Source organism: Aedes aegypti, chromosome 2, assembly GCF_002204515.2.
Source record: "Aedes aegypti strain LVP_AGWG chromosome 2, AaegL5.0 Primary Assembly, whole genome shotgun sequence".
NCBI classification, from domain to species: Eukaryota; Metazoa; Arthropoda; class Insecta; order Diptera; family Culicidae; genus Aedes; species Aedes aegypti.
Window position 1 is genome coordinate 104,672,732 of NC_035108.1, and position 16,708 is coordinate 104,689,439.

Genomic DNA, 16,708 nt, shown 5'->3' on the forward strand with positions numbered 1-16,708 from the left:
AAATTATATAAACCAAACGTCCTAAATAACATTTGCACGAGCTGGAACCGATTCGTGCACGTAACTGCCAGCACCTAATGAACTCGCATTAATGGTCTAACTGCACGGTCACAAGGACTAAGGGGTGGTGTCACTTGCAAAACCATGGTGTGGACCCGACACACCCGACAATGCACACGAGGGACGAATGCATTTTCGAGATTGCTACAATTAGCACAATGACCTAACCTCGCAGACTAAACGGAGAGCGACCGCTTGTATACAGCGACTAGAAGAAAGAAGGAAAGTTACTCACAAGGAAGCTCATGTCCTGAAATGCGTTGATGTTGCCATTATTTGTTCAAACTAGCATTATCCAAAAGGGGATACTAGCGGGACGAGGAATCCTTAGCGTTATAGCCTTTAGTAATATCAACGTTAGTTCGATAACGCTTACGTTAAATTTCATTTCAATTATTTCCGGGATAAACACCTCTTTCAAATTAATAATCTTAAAATTGAAGCAATTAATCGGAATTCAAATCTTTCAATGAGCATTGTATAATGGTAAGAATGGTAAGATTTTCTGTCTCTCCTCTGAAATTAGACGAAAGTCATTAAAATGGGGCAGACAGCCTATTGAACAAAAAAAAAACTGCACAAAGTGCACGTGCACAACCAAAACGGAAATGTCTGATGGACATTGGCGCGTCGTTTCTGTCGTTATAGTTTTTGTCCTCACGTCACCTAGCGCCCAGCGAGGAAGCCAGCACACAAGGATCCTTCTTTTGCAACCAAGCCACCAAGCCGTTCAAAGTTTTGTTGTGATTTTTTTATCCGCCATCCACTGCTTTCCACCCCACTGACTGCCGAACCGTTTTCCGTTGCGTTGATTCTGTTCGCAAACCACCCCAAGTTTGAAAAGAGGGAAACCCGGAGGAAGGAGCAAATTGGCGACAGTTCAGTTCGGGTTAGTAGTTGTGTGCGTATGTGCCTATTTCACTCTCGTTTTTCCTCGTCTTTGTTCGAAAGTGATTCTATCGCAAATATGCTAATTTGGACGCTAGTATTTCCTTTTTGTTCAGTGTAATGATTGGGAGGGGGTTCGGATAGTGTACGCACGTTAGGAAAAACGACAGTGAACGTAGGCAGTGTGTAGGCAAGAAATAGTGTCCTTGCGAAAGAAACTATAACGGTTAAGAAGAGAAAATTCAGCGAATGTGGTAACAGAAGTTGTCCGAATTTGCATGTTTTTCAAATTCTAGTCATAATGAGAATTTTATCAATACAGACAAGAAGACAAGAAGACAAGAAGACAAGAAGACAAGAAGACAAGAAGACAAGAAGACAAGAAGACAAGAAGACAAGAAGACAAGAAGACAAGAAGACAAGAAGACAAGAAGACAAGAAGACAAGAAGACAAGAAGACAAGAAGACAAGAAGACAAGAAGACAAGAAGACAAGAAGACAAGAAGACAAAAATAATAACAAATTCGAATTTCACTTCATGGTTTCGAGAATTCTAACTGATTTATCGCATTTTTATCACTTTAAATTTCAACACTACCATGGGTTCATAAAATCGTACTCCAACGGTTTAACCCCGTTCAATGACACTAGGACGACGACGGCTTCGTCGCTAGAGATTTACATTCCAACCCACCACGTTGTACGTTGGTTAAAGACGGCCATCGGTACCCGGGCACCACATCCACAACTTGCACGCTACCTCCATCACCAGCACCAAGCAGACGCAATCCAAATAAAAACCCGCTGGCTGGTCCTTTCGATCCCTTTCTGTGTAGGGGAGGCAGGGGAAACTGAATCCATACATACATCTTTTTCCACCAAAATCTTATTTTTGCATGAAAATTTCGAGAAAGATTGTTACTTTTTTTGCACGGTTTTTTAATATTTGAACTGAAAACTTTTTTTGCACGGTACGCATTCCCCGTGCGAAAACAGAATCGTGTGTATCTAAGTACCGTTTTGATTCAAATCCCGGACAATTTCAAATTCAGGACACTCTACTTTGTATGGGAAAGATTTAATTCGAAATGTTTCGAAATTTGCTGTTAAAAAGTTTCCAATGTGAAAGATGATTTTATTAAACATTTTCTATAGCAATCTATGAAAATTAATAATGCTTAACTAGTTTCGACCTGAGATTCAATTTTGTTTATTAGGGTTCATGCACAAATTATGTTACGCTCCAAGGGGGGAGGGGGTTGAGCACCGCGTGACAAGCTTTACAAAATTTTCCCCATAGATTATCAATGGAATTGTTCGATAAATTCTACCTGGGACTATCCCACAAAATCTATTAGGAATTCTTCCATAAATTTTACAATAAATTCAACCGGGGTTTCTTTTCTCCAGATAATGTTAGTTTTTTCAAATATTTGTTAAATTATTTTTAAAATGAATTATCAATGAATTTTCTAATTGACCAGTTCATTTAGCGTTTAACCTTCAGGCTGTCGCACTGTTGTACTTGGTACAACAGCTGTGATTTATATGCTATCATTTTACAACAAAGATATTTATCGATACCAAACCAAATCTTCCCAAAAACAATAATCAAAAGTTTTTGTTTACAGTCTGGCCCACTATAATGCGGTAAAATCAACAAATGTATAAGAAGTCGCATATCTCAGGGGCCTTCCTTAGTTGAGTGGTTAGAGTCCGCGACTACAAAGCAAAGCCATGCTGAGGGTGTCTGGGTTCGATTCCCGGTCGCTAATAGCTTTTCGTAATGGAAATTTCCTTAACTTTCCGGGGCGTAGAGTATCATCGTACCTGCCATACAATATACGAATGCGAAGAGACAACTTTGACAAAGAAAGCTCTCAGTTAATAACAGTGGAAGTGCTCATAAGAACACTAAGCTGAGAATCAGGCTTTGTCCCAGTGATGATGTAATGCCAAGAAGAAGAAGAAGGTATCTCAAGAGCCTGACTACTTAGAAAGATGGTGTCTTTGGTAAACTTGTTCAGTATCTCAAGAATTAACTTTATTTTAGCCAAGAGATTTGAGATTTCGCCACCTTGTGGCGTTAGTGAGCATGGATGTTTTGTTTCGCGAATATTCCAGGATCCAAGTTATTAAGAAAGATGGCGTCTTTGGCAAAGTTGTGCTTGAGCTACTGAACAACTTTGCCGAAGATGCCATCTTTCTATCATTATTTTAGTCAATCTCCAGTTTCAAAGCGTGAATAAAGATAGCCTTCGAGCTACTCAGCAACTCTGCCGCAGACGCCATCTTTCTAAGTGATCAGTCTCCTGAGATATTTAGAAAACAAAATTTGTTGTATCAATTGATGTATCATGCTCATTGGCGTCACGTGGAGGAAAAATTTAGAATCAACTAGCTCGATCACTGATTTCCCTTGGCTTATTGAACAACTTTGTCGTCAGATATTGTTACCTGCTAGCTCACCGAAGCTAGGGAAGGGAGACAATTATAGGGTCGTTTACCTTACTCTCAACATTACATACACTCACGGTGGTACTCACCTACAGTAGGAGCTACACACGCACGTGTGTTGCGCGACACGTGCCCACCAGTGCAACAAGGAGGAAAAATCGGCAATCAGTGTCGTATCTAGGGGGACTCAAAAGCTGCTCAAACTATCAATTCTGGCTCAACCACAACGGGCGAGGCTTGACGACTCCTTTGTGAGTCCGGTAACGAAAAGCAAAGTGAAAGTGGCGAAAGAGACTAATCAAGGCTTGCTCTTTAAATGAATGCGCTGTACAAATTAACTTCTCATTCTAACATGCTAATTTATTAGCCATAATCGGCTGAATAGTGACGACACAACACTTTGGGGTAGGGTACTTGCGGTTTGGTACATTCTTGGCAGGGCGGCGACTGGAGGCTCGAAGCGGCAACGGTTGGTGGCAGGTGGTGGTGGTTGATGGCGGGTTGGTGGCGACAGGCGGCGATTCTCCGCGGGTTGGTGTATGGGAGATATCCAGCCGGCGGACTAGATGATGATAGGCGAACTACGGAGTGACTTGATCGGTTCCACGGGAAGTTTGGCAACTGTCCCACCGTGAACTTGGGTGATGGAATCCTTCACGGACCTGGACCGGGGTGCTGGAGTACGACAGTCCCGATAACGTCCGGAATGGATAGAATGGCTTTGTTGGCTTCGACGGCTTTGTAGTCGCTCTCCTGAACGGCTTGGTGGCACGGAACAATGGCGGTTTTGGGCACAGGTGAAGACAATGGCCAGATGATAAAGACCAAATGTGATGGCCGAGAACAATGACCGACGCCCGGGATCTGAGCGTGGCCAATCCAAAATGGCCGGTTTCGTGCTCCGGATGGAGATTGTAGCACGTAACGTGGGCACCCTTTTCAGCGTCTGTCCGTCCTTGGCGGTTTGGGAGATGAAGATCGGTGCGCTTGAAGTGAAAGAGGGGCCGCTTTTGTCCTGTGGATGAAATAACCACCGCTTGCTCCGCCAAGCAATGCAGAAAAGAGAAAAAGGCCCGCTTACAGGACCTACCCCCGTGATTAGTACCCTTGTGACGTCACTGTGATTTTTAATTTGTACAATATACATGTTTTAACATTAAATTTACCTTTTTCTCCGCAAACTAACACTATTTGTTCTGTTTTATGTACACGTGTGTTTTGGGCTTAACAAAAACCTATTAACAAAGAAATAACAATACCGTTTTTATCCTACTAACAATGCACCTTTTGTGTCACTAACCATACATGTAATCTTCGTTTCTTCAACAATTGTGTTTTCGTTATTATAACGTATCGTTTTAAATTTTACTTTTACCACCTAATAAAGAGAAACAATAATTAGAAAATTTCACCACTTTTAATTATTCAACTCACAGTCTAAATTAAGTAACAATTTTCCGACGCGCACTACTACTCCCGTTTATGGTTACGGACAGACTAAAGAGTTCGAGCCGAAAGCTGAGCTTTTTAATGATCAAAATGATACGACCGAACACGAAATTAGCCGACATTCGGAATGTTCTGACTGTTTGGCAACCCTTCCAGCATGCGACATCTGAAGGCCAGTGATAAACGTAAGGCAAGCTTTCAGTCTTTTGCTTGCGCTCAAACCGCTGCAAACAAATATCATGCATGACATGTATGTTGGTGTTGAGATCTAATCGGCACTCACACTGAATACCGACAAGAGAGTTACTCTCGCCCGTATTGAGTGGTGATAGTGCACGGTGGGTTTAATGGAGGAAAAAGGACCTTGCGGTGGAGCCGGCAAGTAATTATTGGAACCACCGGTTACAATATCTGCAGAACAAAAGTTTCATGCACACTATTTCCGCATGGTGGAAAAATCTCGAATCTTTCGGCTTGAATGACGATTGCCCTAGACTTACACTGTTCGACAAAAAAAGTCGATCTGAATGCACAGAGACCGGACAACCCGGGCTTGAAAGTATAAAAATAAACAAAAATAATGGCGTTTTCAGAATGTTCGTGTCTGCAGAATTTTTAAAATATACTTGAACTTTTTGCATATTTTATTTAAAAATCTAATCTGATCAATAAACCGACACAGTGTTTTATATTCAGGACAGCGGAATTCATGTGCCATATAATGTTTAAAACGTTAAGTCCAATATGAAGAGTTATAATAAGATTTGCAGGAAGCCCTCCCCCTTTTTTGCACCCTCCCCATTTTTAAAGTATCGCAAATGATGGAATATTTGATATACAGGGGGTTGTCAAAATAACTGGGACAGGCAAAAATTGGGCCAACTTTGGAATGCTGTAACTTTGACAAAAATTGACCGATTTCAATTCTTTAAGAAGTAATGGACGGGTCAACTAATCTAGTTTTGAGGGAAATCCACGGAGATGAACTATGACCACCGGATACCGGTGATAATCCGGATTTCCGGAAGCATGTCTTATGCAGTAAAATTATGACGTGTTTTTAGCAAAGGTCTCGGCTAAAAAATCAAAATTTTACTACACATGAAGATAGAAGATCTAATTCTGAAGCGATTGGTGCGCCAAGTATTAATATTGGTCCAGAAACAACCAATATATGGCCATTTCCCCGGAATCGGTGCCGGTAGTGGATCCGAATTGGGATCAAACAGTCTTCTGACATCGCCTATACAACCCCATTGAAAAATAACGAGCAAACATCTCTGCTTCCTACTGGGAAGTGGTTCCTGTCGTCGTCTTCCCTCTCCACGTTCTCCATTTCTCTCATCGGCTGCTGCTCGGATAGTGTCTGCTGCGGGTAGTCGGTGCTGCGGCTGCTGCTAGCGGAAGGCGATGTGTCGCTCGAGAAATCCGTTTCAAGAATGAGCCTCTGCTCAAAGTTCGCCCTTATTTATATTCGCGTGGAATCCGTTTTCGCTTCCTATTGGTTGCTGAGTTCGACAAATGGCAGACCTTTTGCATAACAAGCATGCTATTGGGCAATGAATTTAACGAATGGCAGACAAGCAAACATGTGGGAATTTTCACAACGTTGGTGGAGAAAGATGATGCAATCAACTTAGGAATAGATTATCACTTAATGTATCGGCAATTTCTTTCATTCTGAAATATTTTCAGTTTCGTGTTTTTCTTAATGAAGGTGTGTAATTAGTGTCAACTATAATTTATATTTATTCCTCTCTTTCTACATGTCTTCCCACCTCTACACTTATTCGAAAATCGTATACAGAACCATATCATCAAATTTTCTCGGTTTTCGATAATTACGCTTGGGTCTTCCGCATGAAACTTCATCGGGTTTACATTGATCCTGGAGCAGGCTACTTTCTTCGGGCACTTCCGATGTTCCCTCTGAACGCCGATCACTCACGTTTTCCATCTCCTGATGCTCTTTGTGAAGCAAGTCTGCAGAAAATTAAAAAAATTGAGGATAAAGAACTACCCAAAACCGCTCAAAACGTTTCTTCTTTTTTTTTACTTACCAAATGCCGTATTGTTTTCCAAACGTGAATCATCGTCGACATTTGTACCATCCATGATATCCTCGATTCTCTTCGCGTCTGCTACATTTCTGGCGAAAAGTATTCCTCGATCGCTGCGTACCACTATCTTTGCTCCATCTCTGGCTACAATTGTAAACCTCTCGCTGCCAAAGTTTGGGTCGGATTTGTATCGCTTCAACTGAGTTAAAAATACTCTGTCTCCCACGATTAAATCTGAAGATTTGGCACCACGTTTTGAGTCTGCGTATTGCTTGCTAATTAACTTTGACATAGCATCTTTTTCGCTAATATCCTGGCGATCGAGTGTTTCGGATGCACCCGACCACATACACGGAAACGTGCCTCTGAACTTTCTTCCTACCAAAAGCTCGAAGGGGGTTACGCCCAACCTTGAAAGAGGTCTTACTTTGTTGTGCACGTGTACGTAGTTATCAAGGGCCTGTCTCCAGTTCACGTTGTCTAGTTTGGCCGCCGCTAACGCCTTTTTAATGCCTTCGTTTTGCCTCTCAACAGCGCCGTTGGTCTGTGGACTCAGGGGAATTGACTTTCGAATTTTAATTCCTTTATCCTCCCATATCTTAACAAATTTGGAGCTTTGGAATGGGGGGCCGTTGTCACTTTGTATAATTAAGGGGTATCCCCAATTCAAGAAAACTTTGTTGAGTGCTGCGTTGGTAGTCTCTGCATCCATACATTTCATTTCAATAACGTGAAGGTAGCGTGAATACGTATCTACTATCACTAGAAACTCACCAGTTCCAAAACTTTTATCCGTGAAAAAATCTATTTGCAGTATTTCCCACGGGCCGCTTGGAAGACTCCTACTACTCAGAGGTATGGGTCGATTCTTCTTAGACAATCTAAGACACGTTTCGTATTGTTTTAGACGAGCCTCTACGTCTTTGCTCAGCCGTGGCCACCAAAAGTAATCTCGCAAAATTCTTTTTTGTGGAACCTACTCCAACATGCCCTTGATGAGCAGCATCAATTGCTTTTTGTCGAAGAGTGTCTGGGAGTACAATCTGTTCATTTCTATATACCAATGATCCAAAGACATGTAGCTCTTTTGATTGACATTCGAAACGTCGCAAATCAGTTTCCCAAAAACCAGTTTCGATGGAGCTTTTAACTCGAATTATTTCCTCGTTATCTTGTGCGTGAGATTCAATATCGTTCAATGAGATTTCCAGCATACCTGAATCCAGCAGAAACAGTAAATGTTTTTCGTTCATATCATCGAAGGATTCCGCTGTCTGAGATTTTTCAACCAGTCTGGAGAGTGCATCGACCACGTTTGTTTTTCCCGGAACACGTTCAACGTCAAATTGGTATGGCTGGAGTCTCAGAGCCCAAGCTTCTGCTCTCGATACCGCTCTTTTGCCAATACGATGCAATCCTCCGAAAATGTACTCATTAGACTCTGCATCTGTTCTTACTGTGAAGTTTAAACTCATCAAGTACATAGAGAAACGCTCGATTCCCCAAACCATAGCCAATGCCTCTCGTTGTGTCTGAGGATATCTTTGCTCCGTCTCCGATAATGCTTTGGAAGCACATCCAATCACTCTAGGCACTGAATGTTCATCGAATTGCACAAGAACTGCACCCAAGCCATATGGAGAAGCGTCCACATATATTTCCGTTTTGTCGTCTTTGTTGAAATATCCCAATTTGGTAATCACGTTCAGTGCATCGTTTTTTAGATATTCAAATTCATCCGCGAGATCCTTATTCCAATAAAAATGGTCTGATTTTGCCAGTTCTCGGAGCCTTTGAGTTTTATCCGCTCGATTGTGAATGAAACGATCCACAAAGTTTATGAGTCCCAAAAAACTTTTCACTTCGCATATCGTTTCTGGATTTCGAAATCCTCTTATGGCTGCAATTTTGTCATCAGAAATCATCCATCCTTTGGATGAAACCGTGTGTCCTATGAAATTCACGGACTGTTTACCGAAAACGCATTTCTCTTCGTTAATCTTGACATTATGATTTTTCAAGCATGCCATAACCTTTGCGAGGTTTTCATCATGTTCTGCCTTAGTTCTTCCGGAGACCATAATATCGTCCAAATAATTAACGGTTCCTTTGCACCCGGCCAATACGATAGTTTGTAAAGCCTCCTGAAAGATGTCCGGTGCATTGCACAGGCCGAATGGAAGACGTCGGTATCGATAAATTTGATCACCAGCAAAAAAATTGGTGAGATGGCGCGAATCTTCATTAAGCTCCACATGGAAAAAAGCACTTGACAGATCAATAGTTGAAAACCACTGTGCTCCATGAAGCTCCAGTAGAATTGACTCGAAAGTCGGCATCTTAAATGGTGTTCGATAAATACACCGGTTAGGTCCCCGGAGGTCGGTCACTAAACGAATATCGTGTTTTCCTTTGGGAACAACTAGTAGCGATGAACAAAACGATCGATCCATATCGGTCGTCACCTTCTCAATTATTCCGGCACACAGCAGGTCATTCAACTTTTTCTTAGTGAGATCTTTGTACACCGCCGGTATGTGTGTGTAAACATTACGTGAGGGCGGCATGGTCTTATCGTATCTCAATGATACCGGAGTTATGTTAAATTTCGGGAACTCCTTTTGCTGATCAAGCACGTGACAGCACAAATCGTTGTCGAGTTCACACTTCCAAGAGGAGTTCGCGCGAAGAGCATTGACTGCAACATCCAACCCCACTTCGAGAACACTGTATCTAAGGGCCGTATTAAATCCCAAAAGTGATCGTATTTCATCCACGACATAAAATTTTTCAATCGATACTGGTCTGTCTTCAGAGATAACTAGTTCAGCCGAAAAGTTAGCAATCACCTTGATTTCATTATCAGAAGCGTACGCTTTAAGACGCTTGTCCGTAGAATATTCCAACGCCAGAATGTTATCTCTGCCGTCAGTATTAGCTAGAATTCTCTCAAAATCCTTCTTTATGATGGTGTTGACCTGCGCTCCTGAATCAATGAAAAATTTCACGGGTGTTTTCGCCACATGAGTATCAATGTAAGCGATGCTTTCGGTAACGATTCTCTGAATATCGTGCTTCGGAAGGAAATTATCAAATTGTATGGTTTTTTCGGCGGATTTTGAAGTTTGTTGAGCGATTTCCATTTCAGATGCAATAATCTGTTTTCTCTGTAATCAGTAAAAAAAAAATCAACAGTTCATTTATTTACTTCAAACTTTCCCAAAGAAAAAAAAACAGCAAAAAAAATCAATCAAGGAGAAACTTCTTCAATTTCTCGTACCTCATCTTTCCTATCTCCTACATCCTCGATAGCTGCGATCTTGGGACTGATCGCCTCCTCTTTGACAACGTTGTGACGCTTACGAGGTCCTGATTGCCACATCTGACCTGGCACTTCCGAACAAACTCGCGCAATATGCCCCTTAATTCCACAGTTGCGGCAAACTTTTGGAATCACCGGACACTGGTTAGCCTGATGGTAAACACTGCCGCAACGCCAACAGTTATTGGTAGGGGCATAGGATCGATTGTGCTGAAATCCTCGATTTGGTAATCCTCGACCCCGTCCTCGGTTTGATCCATGTCGACCTCTGAATCCGAAGCGCCAGTTTTCAGATAGGTTTGGACGATAGTTCTGCGTCTGTCTGGGAAATTCTCGAGGTTGTTGTGAAAGAGCTGCAATCGCTTTCGTTTCCTCGACTCTGTGACTCCGCTGGAATTCTTCCTCATTTGCTCTTTCGAGTTCTCTATCTCTTACGAGATCGATGAGGTCCTTCATCGATCCCTGTTTAACCCAATTTCGGTGAGCAAGAACTCGGACCCTAGCATCCATCGCGCCCTTTGTCATAACTCGTACAACGGCCTCCATTTCTTCTTCCTCGGTGTAATTACACAATTTGGCTGCGGTTCCCACACGCCTTACGAACTGAATGCTGGTTTCTGTAGGTGTTTGAGTCATATTCATTAGTTTGCCTCTCTAGGCAAGGATGTATGTCCGAGAACCAAAATATTCGTCCAAACGCTCCATAGCATTCGAGAAAGGACACGAGATTTCATTGGACATCCCTGGGTCTGACACCGTTGTTTGGTAAATTTCTCGCAACTTCGATCCCGCCTTAACTTTGAAAAGCCCGAACAATACGAGTTCATCAGTAACATTTATCAGCTTAATGGAAGAAACAAATGTGTCCTTCCAGTATTCGTAGGCACGTTTATCGATTTCGTCTTCTCCCTGCGATGGGGTGCATTCGGGTATATTGATCGTGCTCAATGTCCAGCTGCTCATAGTTGACAGCAAATTCGAATCGTTCCTTGCAACCGCAAGCTCATCGTGATTTTCTGACAACTTATCAACAGCCACAACATTGGAATGGTCCTCTTCACTGTCATCGTCATGACCATCGGGCATTGACTCTTCGAGCTGAGCAATACGCGCCCGCAAGGAATCGTTTTCTTCAAGAGCGGCACGCAATCGCTTCTTGATGGCGGTTTTCGTTTCTCTGAAATTAGATTCGAGAGAAAAAAAAATAAGCTAGGGCTATTGTAGACCTTAAGTGGATATTTGACTACAGTGGCCACTTTTGTGACCACCGGATATCCCTGAGGGAAGCTGTGATGTCCCCAATGACAGATTCCTCCGGGAAATTCCGGTGGTCTTAAAAGTGGCCACTGTAGTCAAATATCCACTTAAGGTCTACAATAGCCCTATTTAGCACGAGACATAAAAAATGATTTTTTTATGTCAATTTCAATTTTCCTTAATTACAGGTTCCCTCTGGAACATCCGGTGGTCTCAAAAGTGGCCACAATATTTAAATATACACATTGAGTCTACAGTTGCCCTATTTACGACAAGACATGAAGAACGAACTGTCGCATGATATGTTTTGGTGTAAAAATCGAAATGTCCCCAATGATAGGTTCCTTAGGGAACTATAGGAGGTCCCCAAAGTGGCCATTCTAGTTAAATATCCATTTTCGGTCTAAAGTTGATCTATTCATGACTAGACATGAAGAATGAGCCGTTGCACGATGAGTATTGGAGCTCAATTCCAATTGTCCCCGATAATAGGTTCCCTAGGAGACACCCGGTAGTCCCAAAAGTGACCAATTCAAATAAATTCCCATTTTGAGCCTACAGTTACTTTATTTACGACAAGGCATGAAGAAAGAGCCGTCGCATGATATGTTTTGGTGTAAGAACAGAAATGTCCCCAATGACAGGTTCCTCCGGGAAATTCCGGTGGTCCCAAAAGTGGCCACTGTAGTCAATTATCCATTTTAGGTCTACATTAGCCCTATTTAGCACGAGACATAAAAAATGAATCGTCGCACGATATGTATTGGAGTTCAATTTCAATTGTCCCTAATTACAGGTTCCCTCGGGGACATCCGGTGGTCCCGGAAGTAGTCACTGTTGTCAACTATCCGTTTTGAGTCTACAGTTGCCCTATTTACGACAAGACATGAAGAATGAGCCGTCGCATGACATTGGAATGGTCCTCTTCACTGTCATCGTCATGACCATCGGGCATTGACTCTTCGAGCTGAGCAATACGCGCCCGCAAGGAATCGTTTTCTTCAAGAGCGGCACGCAATCGCTTCTTGATGGCGGTTTTCGTTTCTCTGAAATTAGATTCGAGAGAAAAAAAAATAAGCTAGTCTAACCGTATAATCCAATGCTATCACACAGGTCCAGGTGGAAACAAAATGAGTTTCAATGCACTAAATGTATGCGTTCCGTTTTCTACGAAAATCGGACTACAATTGATAAATGAATATAGGTATTTTGTTTTTGCTCGTCGTGCTCGTCTTTTCTACCGAACACTTTTAGTAAAATACTCCGTCCTTTTCCACGGAAGTTTTCAACCACTGTATTGAAAAAGTATTCCGCCCATTTCCATCGGAATATAAAAATATGATCTCTCTCCGTCTATTTCCACCGGAGAGGCTTACGCACACGTTTAACGCTTGAATTGTATTCGTCTATTTCCACCGAACACCAAGCACCAATCGACATCTATTCCGCCTATTTCAATCGGGATAGCAAAGCAAAATGATTTTTTTTTTCGATTACAACATTCCGTCCATTTCCATCGGAATTTGATTCGTGGCACTATCACACTTCATTGTTCTCTTCAACTCACCTCACGATGTGGATGACTGCGCCATTGTCGTCGTCTTCCCTCTCCACGTTCTCCATTTCTCTCATCGGCTGCTGCTCGGATAGTGTCTGCTGCGGGTAGTCGGTGCTGCGGCTGCTGCTAGCGGAAGGCGATGTGTCGCTCGAGAAATCCGTTTCAAGAATGAGCCTCTGCTCAAAGTTCGCCCTTATTTATATTCGCGTGGAATCCGTTTTCGCTTCCTATTGGTTGCTGAGTTCGACAAATGGCAGACCTTTTGCATAACAAGCATGCTATTGGGCAATGAATTTAACGAATGGCAGACAAGCAAACATGTGGGAATTTTCACAACGTTGGTGGAGAAAGATGATGCAATCAACTTAGGAATAGATTATCACTTAATGTATCGGCAATTTCTTTCATTCTGAAATATTTTCAGTTTCGTGTTTTTCTTAATGAAGGTGTGTAATTAGTGTCAACTGTAATTTATATTTATTCCTCTCTTTCTACAGTTCCCACTGACAGCTCAATGTTTGTAAACAAATAACCGTTTGAGGAATAACAATCGATGATGGCGAAATCTTTTTCTCCGAAAAAAATCTTTTCCCGCATAACAACAGCTATTCGAACAAACAAACGGTTGCAAACTATTGGATTGCAGTACAGCAAGTCGATTTGGGTTGATGTGATTAGCTAGAAACACATTTTAGTATCGGAGGAAAAATTACCTAATATGATTAGGCCAATGTACGTTGTTGCTCTTGAGTTTGATGCTGACCACGAAAACATGGCTGCCTAGCACCGGGTTGGGATCAAAACAATTTATTCACTCAAAATATGTCGCGCAATATTGTTTTCTCCCTAGCTTATCATAAAATACCCTATTATAAGTTGAAAATGAGTCTTGTACAGATTTGGCCACTCATGGCGCCGCCCAGTGCCCCGGGGGAACCTTGCATAGGGGACATTTCGATTTCGACACCAAAGCATATCATGCGACGGCTCATTCTTCATGTCTTGTCGTAAATAGGGCAACTGTAGACTCAAAACGGATAGTTGACTACAGTGACTACTTCCGGGACCACCGGATGTTCCAGAGGGAACCTGTAATTAGGGACAATTGAAATTGAACTCCAATACATATTCGTGCGATGGTTCATTTTTCATGTCTTGTGCTAAATAGGGCTATTGTAGACCTTAAGTGGATATTTGACTACAGTGGCCACTTTTGTGACCACCGGATATCCCTGAGGGAGGCTGTGATGTCCCCAATGACAGATTCCTCCGGGAAATTCCGGTGGTCTTAAAAGTGGCCACTGTAGTCAAATATCCACTTAAGGTCTACAATAGCCCTATTTAGCACGAGACATAAAAAATGATTTTTTTATGTCAATTTCAATTTTCCTTAATTACAGGTTCCCTCTGGAACATCCGGTGGTCTCAAAAGTGGCCACAATATTTAAATATACACATTGAGTCTACAGTTGCCCTATTTACGACAAGACATGAAGAACGAACTGTCGCATGATATGTTTTGGTGTAAAAATCGAAATGTCCCCAATGATAGGTTCCTTAGGGAACTATAGGAGGTCCCCAAAGTGGCCATTCTAGTTAAATATCCATTTTCGGTCTAAAGTTGATCTATTCATGACTAGACATGAAGAATGAGCCGTTGCACGATGAGTATTGGAGCTCAATTCCAATTGTCCCCGATAATAGGTTCCCTAGGAGACACCCGGTAGTCCCAAAAGTGACCAATTCAAATAAATTCCCATTTTGAGCCTACAGTTACTTTATTTACGACAAGGCATGAAGAAAGAGCCGTCGCATGATATGTTTTGGTGTAAGAACAGAAATGTCCCCAATGACAGGTTCCTCCGGGAAATTCCGGTGGTCCCAAAAGTGGCCACTGTAGTCAATTATCCATTTTAGGTCTACATTAGCCCTATTTAGCACGAGACATAAAAAATGAATCGTCGCACGATATGTATTGGAGTTCAATTTCAATTGTCCCTAATTACAGGTTCCCTCGGGGACATCCGGTGGTCCCGGAAGTAGTCACTGTTGTCAACTATCCGTTTTGAGTCTACAGTTGCCCTATTTACGACAAGACATGAAGAATGAGCCGTCGCATGATATGCTTTGGTGTCGAAATCGAAATGTCCCCTATGCAAGGTTCCCCCGGGGCACTGGGCGGCGCCATGAATGGCCAAATCTGTACAAGACTCATTTTCAACTTATAATAGGGTATTTTATGATAAGCTAGGGAGAAAACAATATTGCGCGACATATTTTGAGTGAATAAATTGTTTGATCCCAATTCGGATCCACTACCGGCACCGATTCCGGGGAAATGGCCATATCTTGGTTGTTTCTGGATCGATCTTAAATACTTGGCGCACCAATCGCTTCAGAATTTGATCTTCTATCTTCATGTGTAATAAAATTTTGAATTTTTAGCCGAGACCTTTGCTAAAACATGTCATAATTTTACTGCATAAGACATGCTTCCGGAAATCCGGATTATCACCGGTATCCGGTGGTCATAGTTCATCTCCGTGGATTTCCCTCAAAACTAGATTAGTTGACCCGTCCATTACTTCTTAAAGAATTCAAATCGGTCAATTTTTGTCAAAGTTACAGCATTCCAAAGTTGGCCCAATTTTGCCTGTCCCAGTTATTTTGACAACCCCCTGTATATCAAATATTCCATCATTTGCGATACTTTAAAAATGGGGAGGTTGCAAAAAAAGGGGGAGGGCTTTCTGCAAATCTTATTACAACTCTTCATATTGGACTTAACGTTTAAAACATTATATGGTACATGAATTCCGCTGTCCTGAATATAAAACACTGTGTCGGTTTATTGATCAGATTAGATTTTTAAATAAAATATGCAAAAAGTTCAAGTATATTTTAAAAATGACCTGGGGCAGACACGAACATTCTGAAAACGCCATTATTTTTGTTTATTTTTATACTGTCAAGCCCGGGTTGTCCAGTCTCTGTGCATTCAGATCGACTTTTTTTGTCGAACAGTGTTATTTAACAACTCTGCACAAGAGGATCTTTCTAAGTGGTCATGTTTCTGAGGTATCTGAGATTCCAAATAAACAGTTTCATGCGCACTAGTGCCGCCTGGCGCAAAAATTTTGAATTTCTTGGATCAAATTATGATAGTCCTTGAGCTACTGAACAACTTTGACGAAAGCGGCATCCTAGTAAGTTGTCAGGATCTTAAGATATCTGCAAAACAAAAGATTCTTGCTTACTAGCGCCGCCTTGTGGCAAAATCTCGAATTTCTTTGCTCAAATAATGATAGCCCTTGAACTACTGAACAACTTTTCCGAAGATGCCATCTTTCTAAATGCTCAGGCTCCTGAGATATTTGCAAAACAAAACTTTCGTGCACACTAGCGCTGCCTGGTGGCGGAATTCCGAAACTGAATAATCGCAGCCGCATGGCAGCCCTTGATCTCCGAAACAACTTTATCGAAAACGATTTTTCTATATTTAACCTATATCGAAAGGTTTTTCATGTTGAACACGAAAAGCCAATGGTGTTGTACAAAGTACAAAGCGTGACTGCTCGCATTACAAAAATTCACGCGACAACCGAAAGATTAAGATCACAGCAATTATTCATGTAATTCCTTCAAGAGTTACACTCG

At 41.9% G+C, this 16,708-nt stretch overlaps 1 protein-coding gene across 1 annotated transcript in view; it reads left to right on the top strand.

Moving 5' to 3' along the window:
- Positions 1 to 929: 929 nt before the first annotated feature.
- Positions 930 to 16,708, top strand: part of LOC5579516 (cholinesterase) — an 82,132-nt gene continuing 66,353 nt past the window's right edge. Inside the window, exon 1 of the mRNA XM_021841821.1 lies at positions 930 to 949. The gene's annotated coding sequence lies outside the window, so the exon portion shown is untranslated. The remainder of the gene's footprint in view (positions 950 to 16,708) is intronic.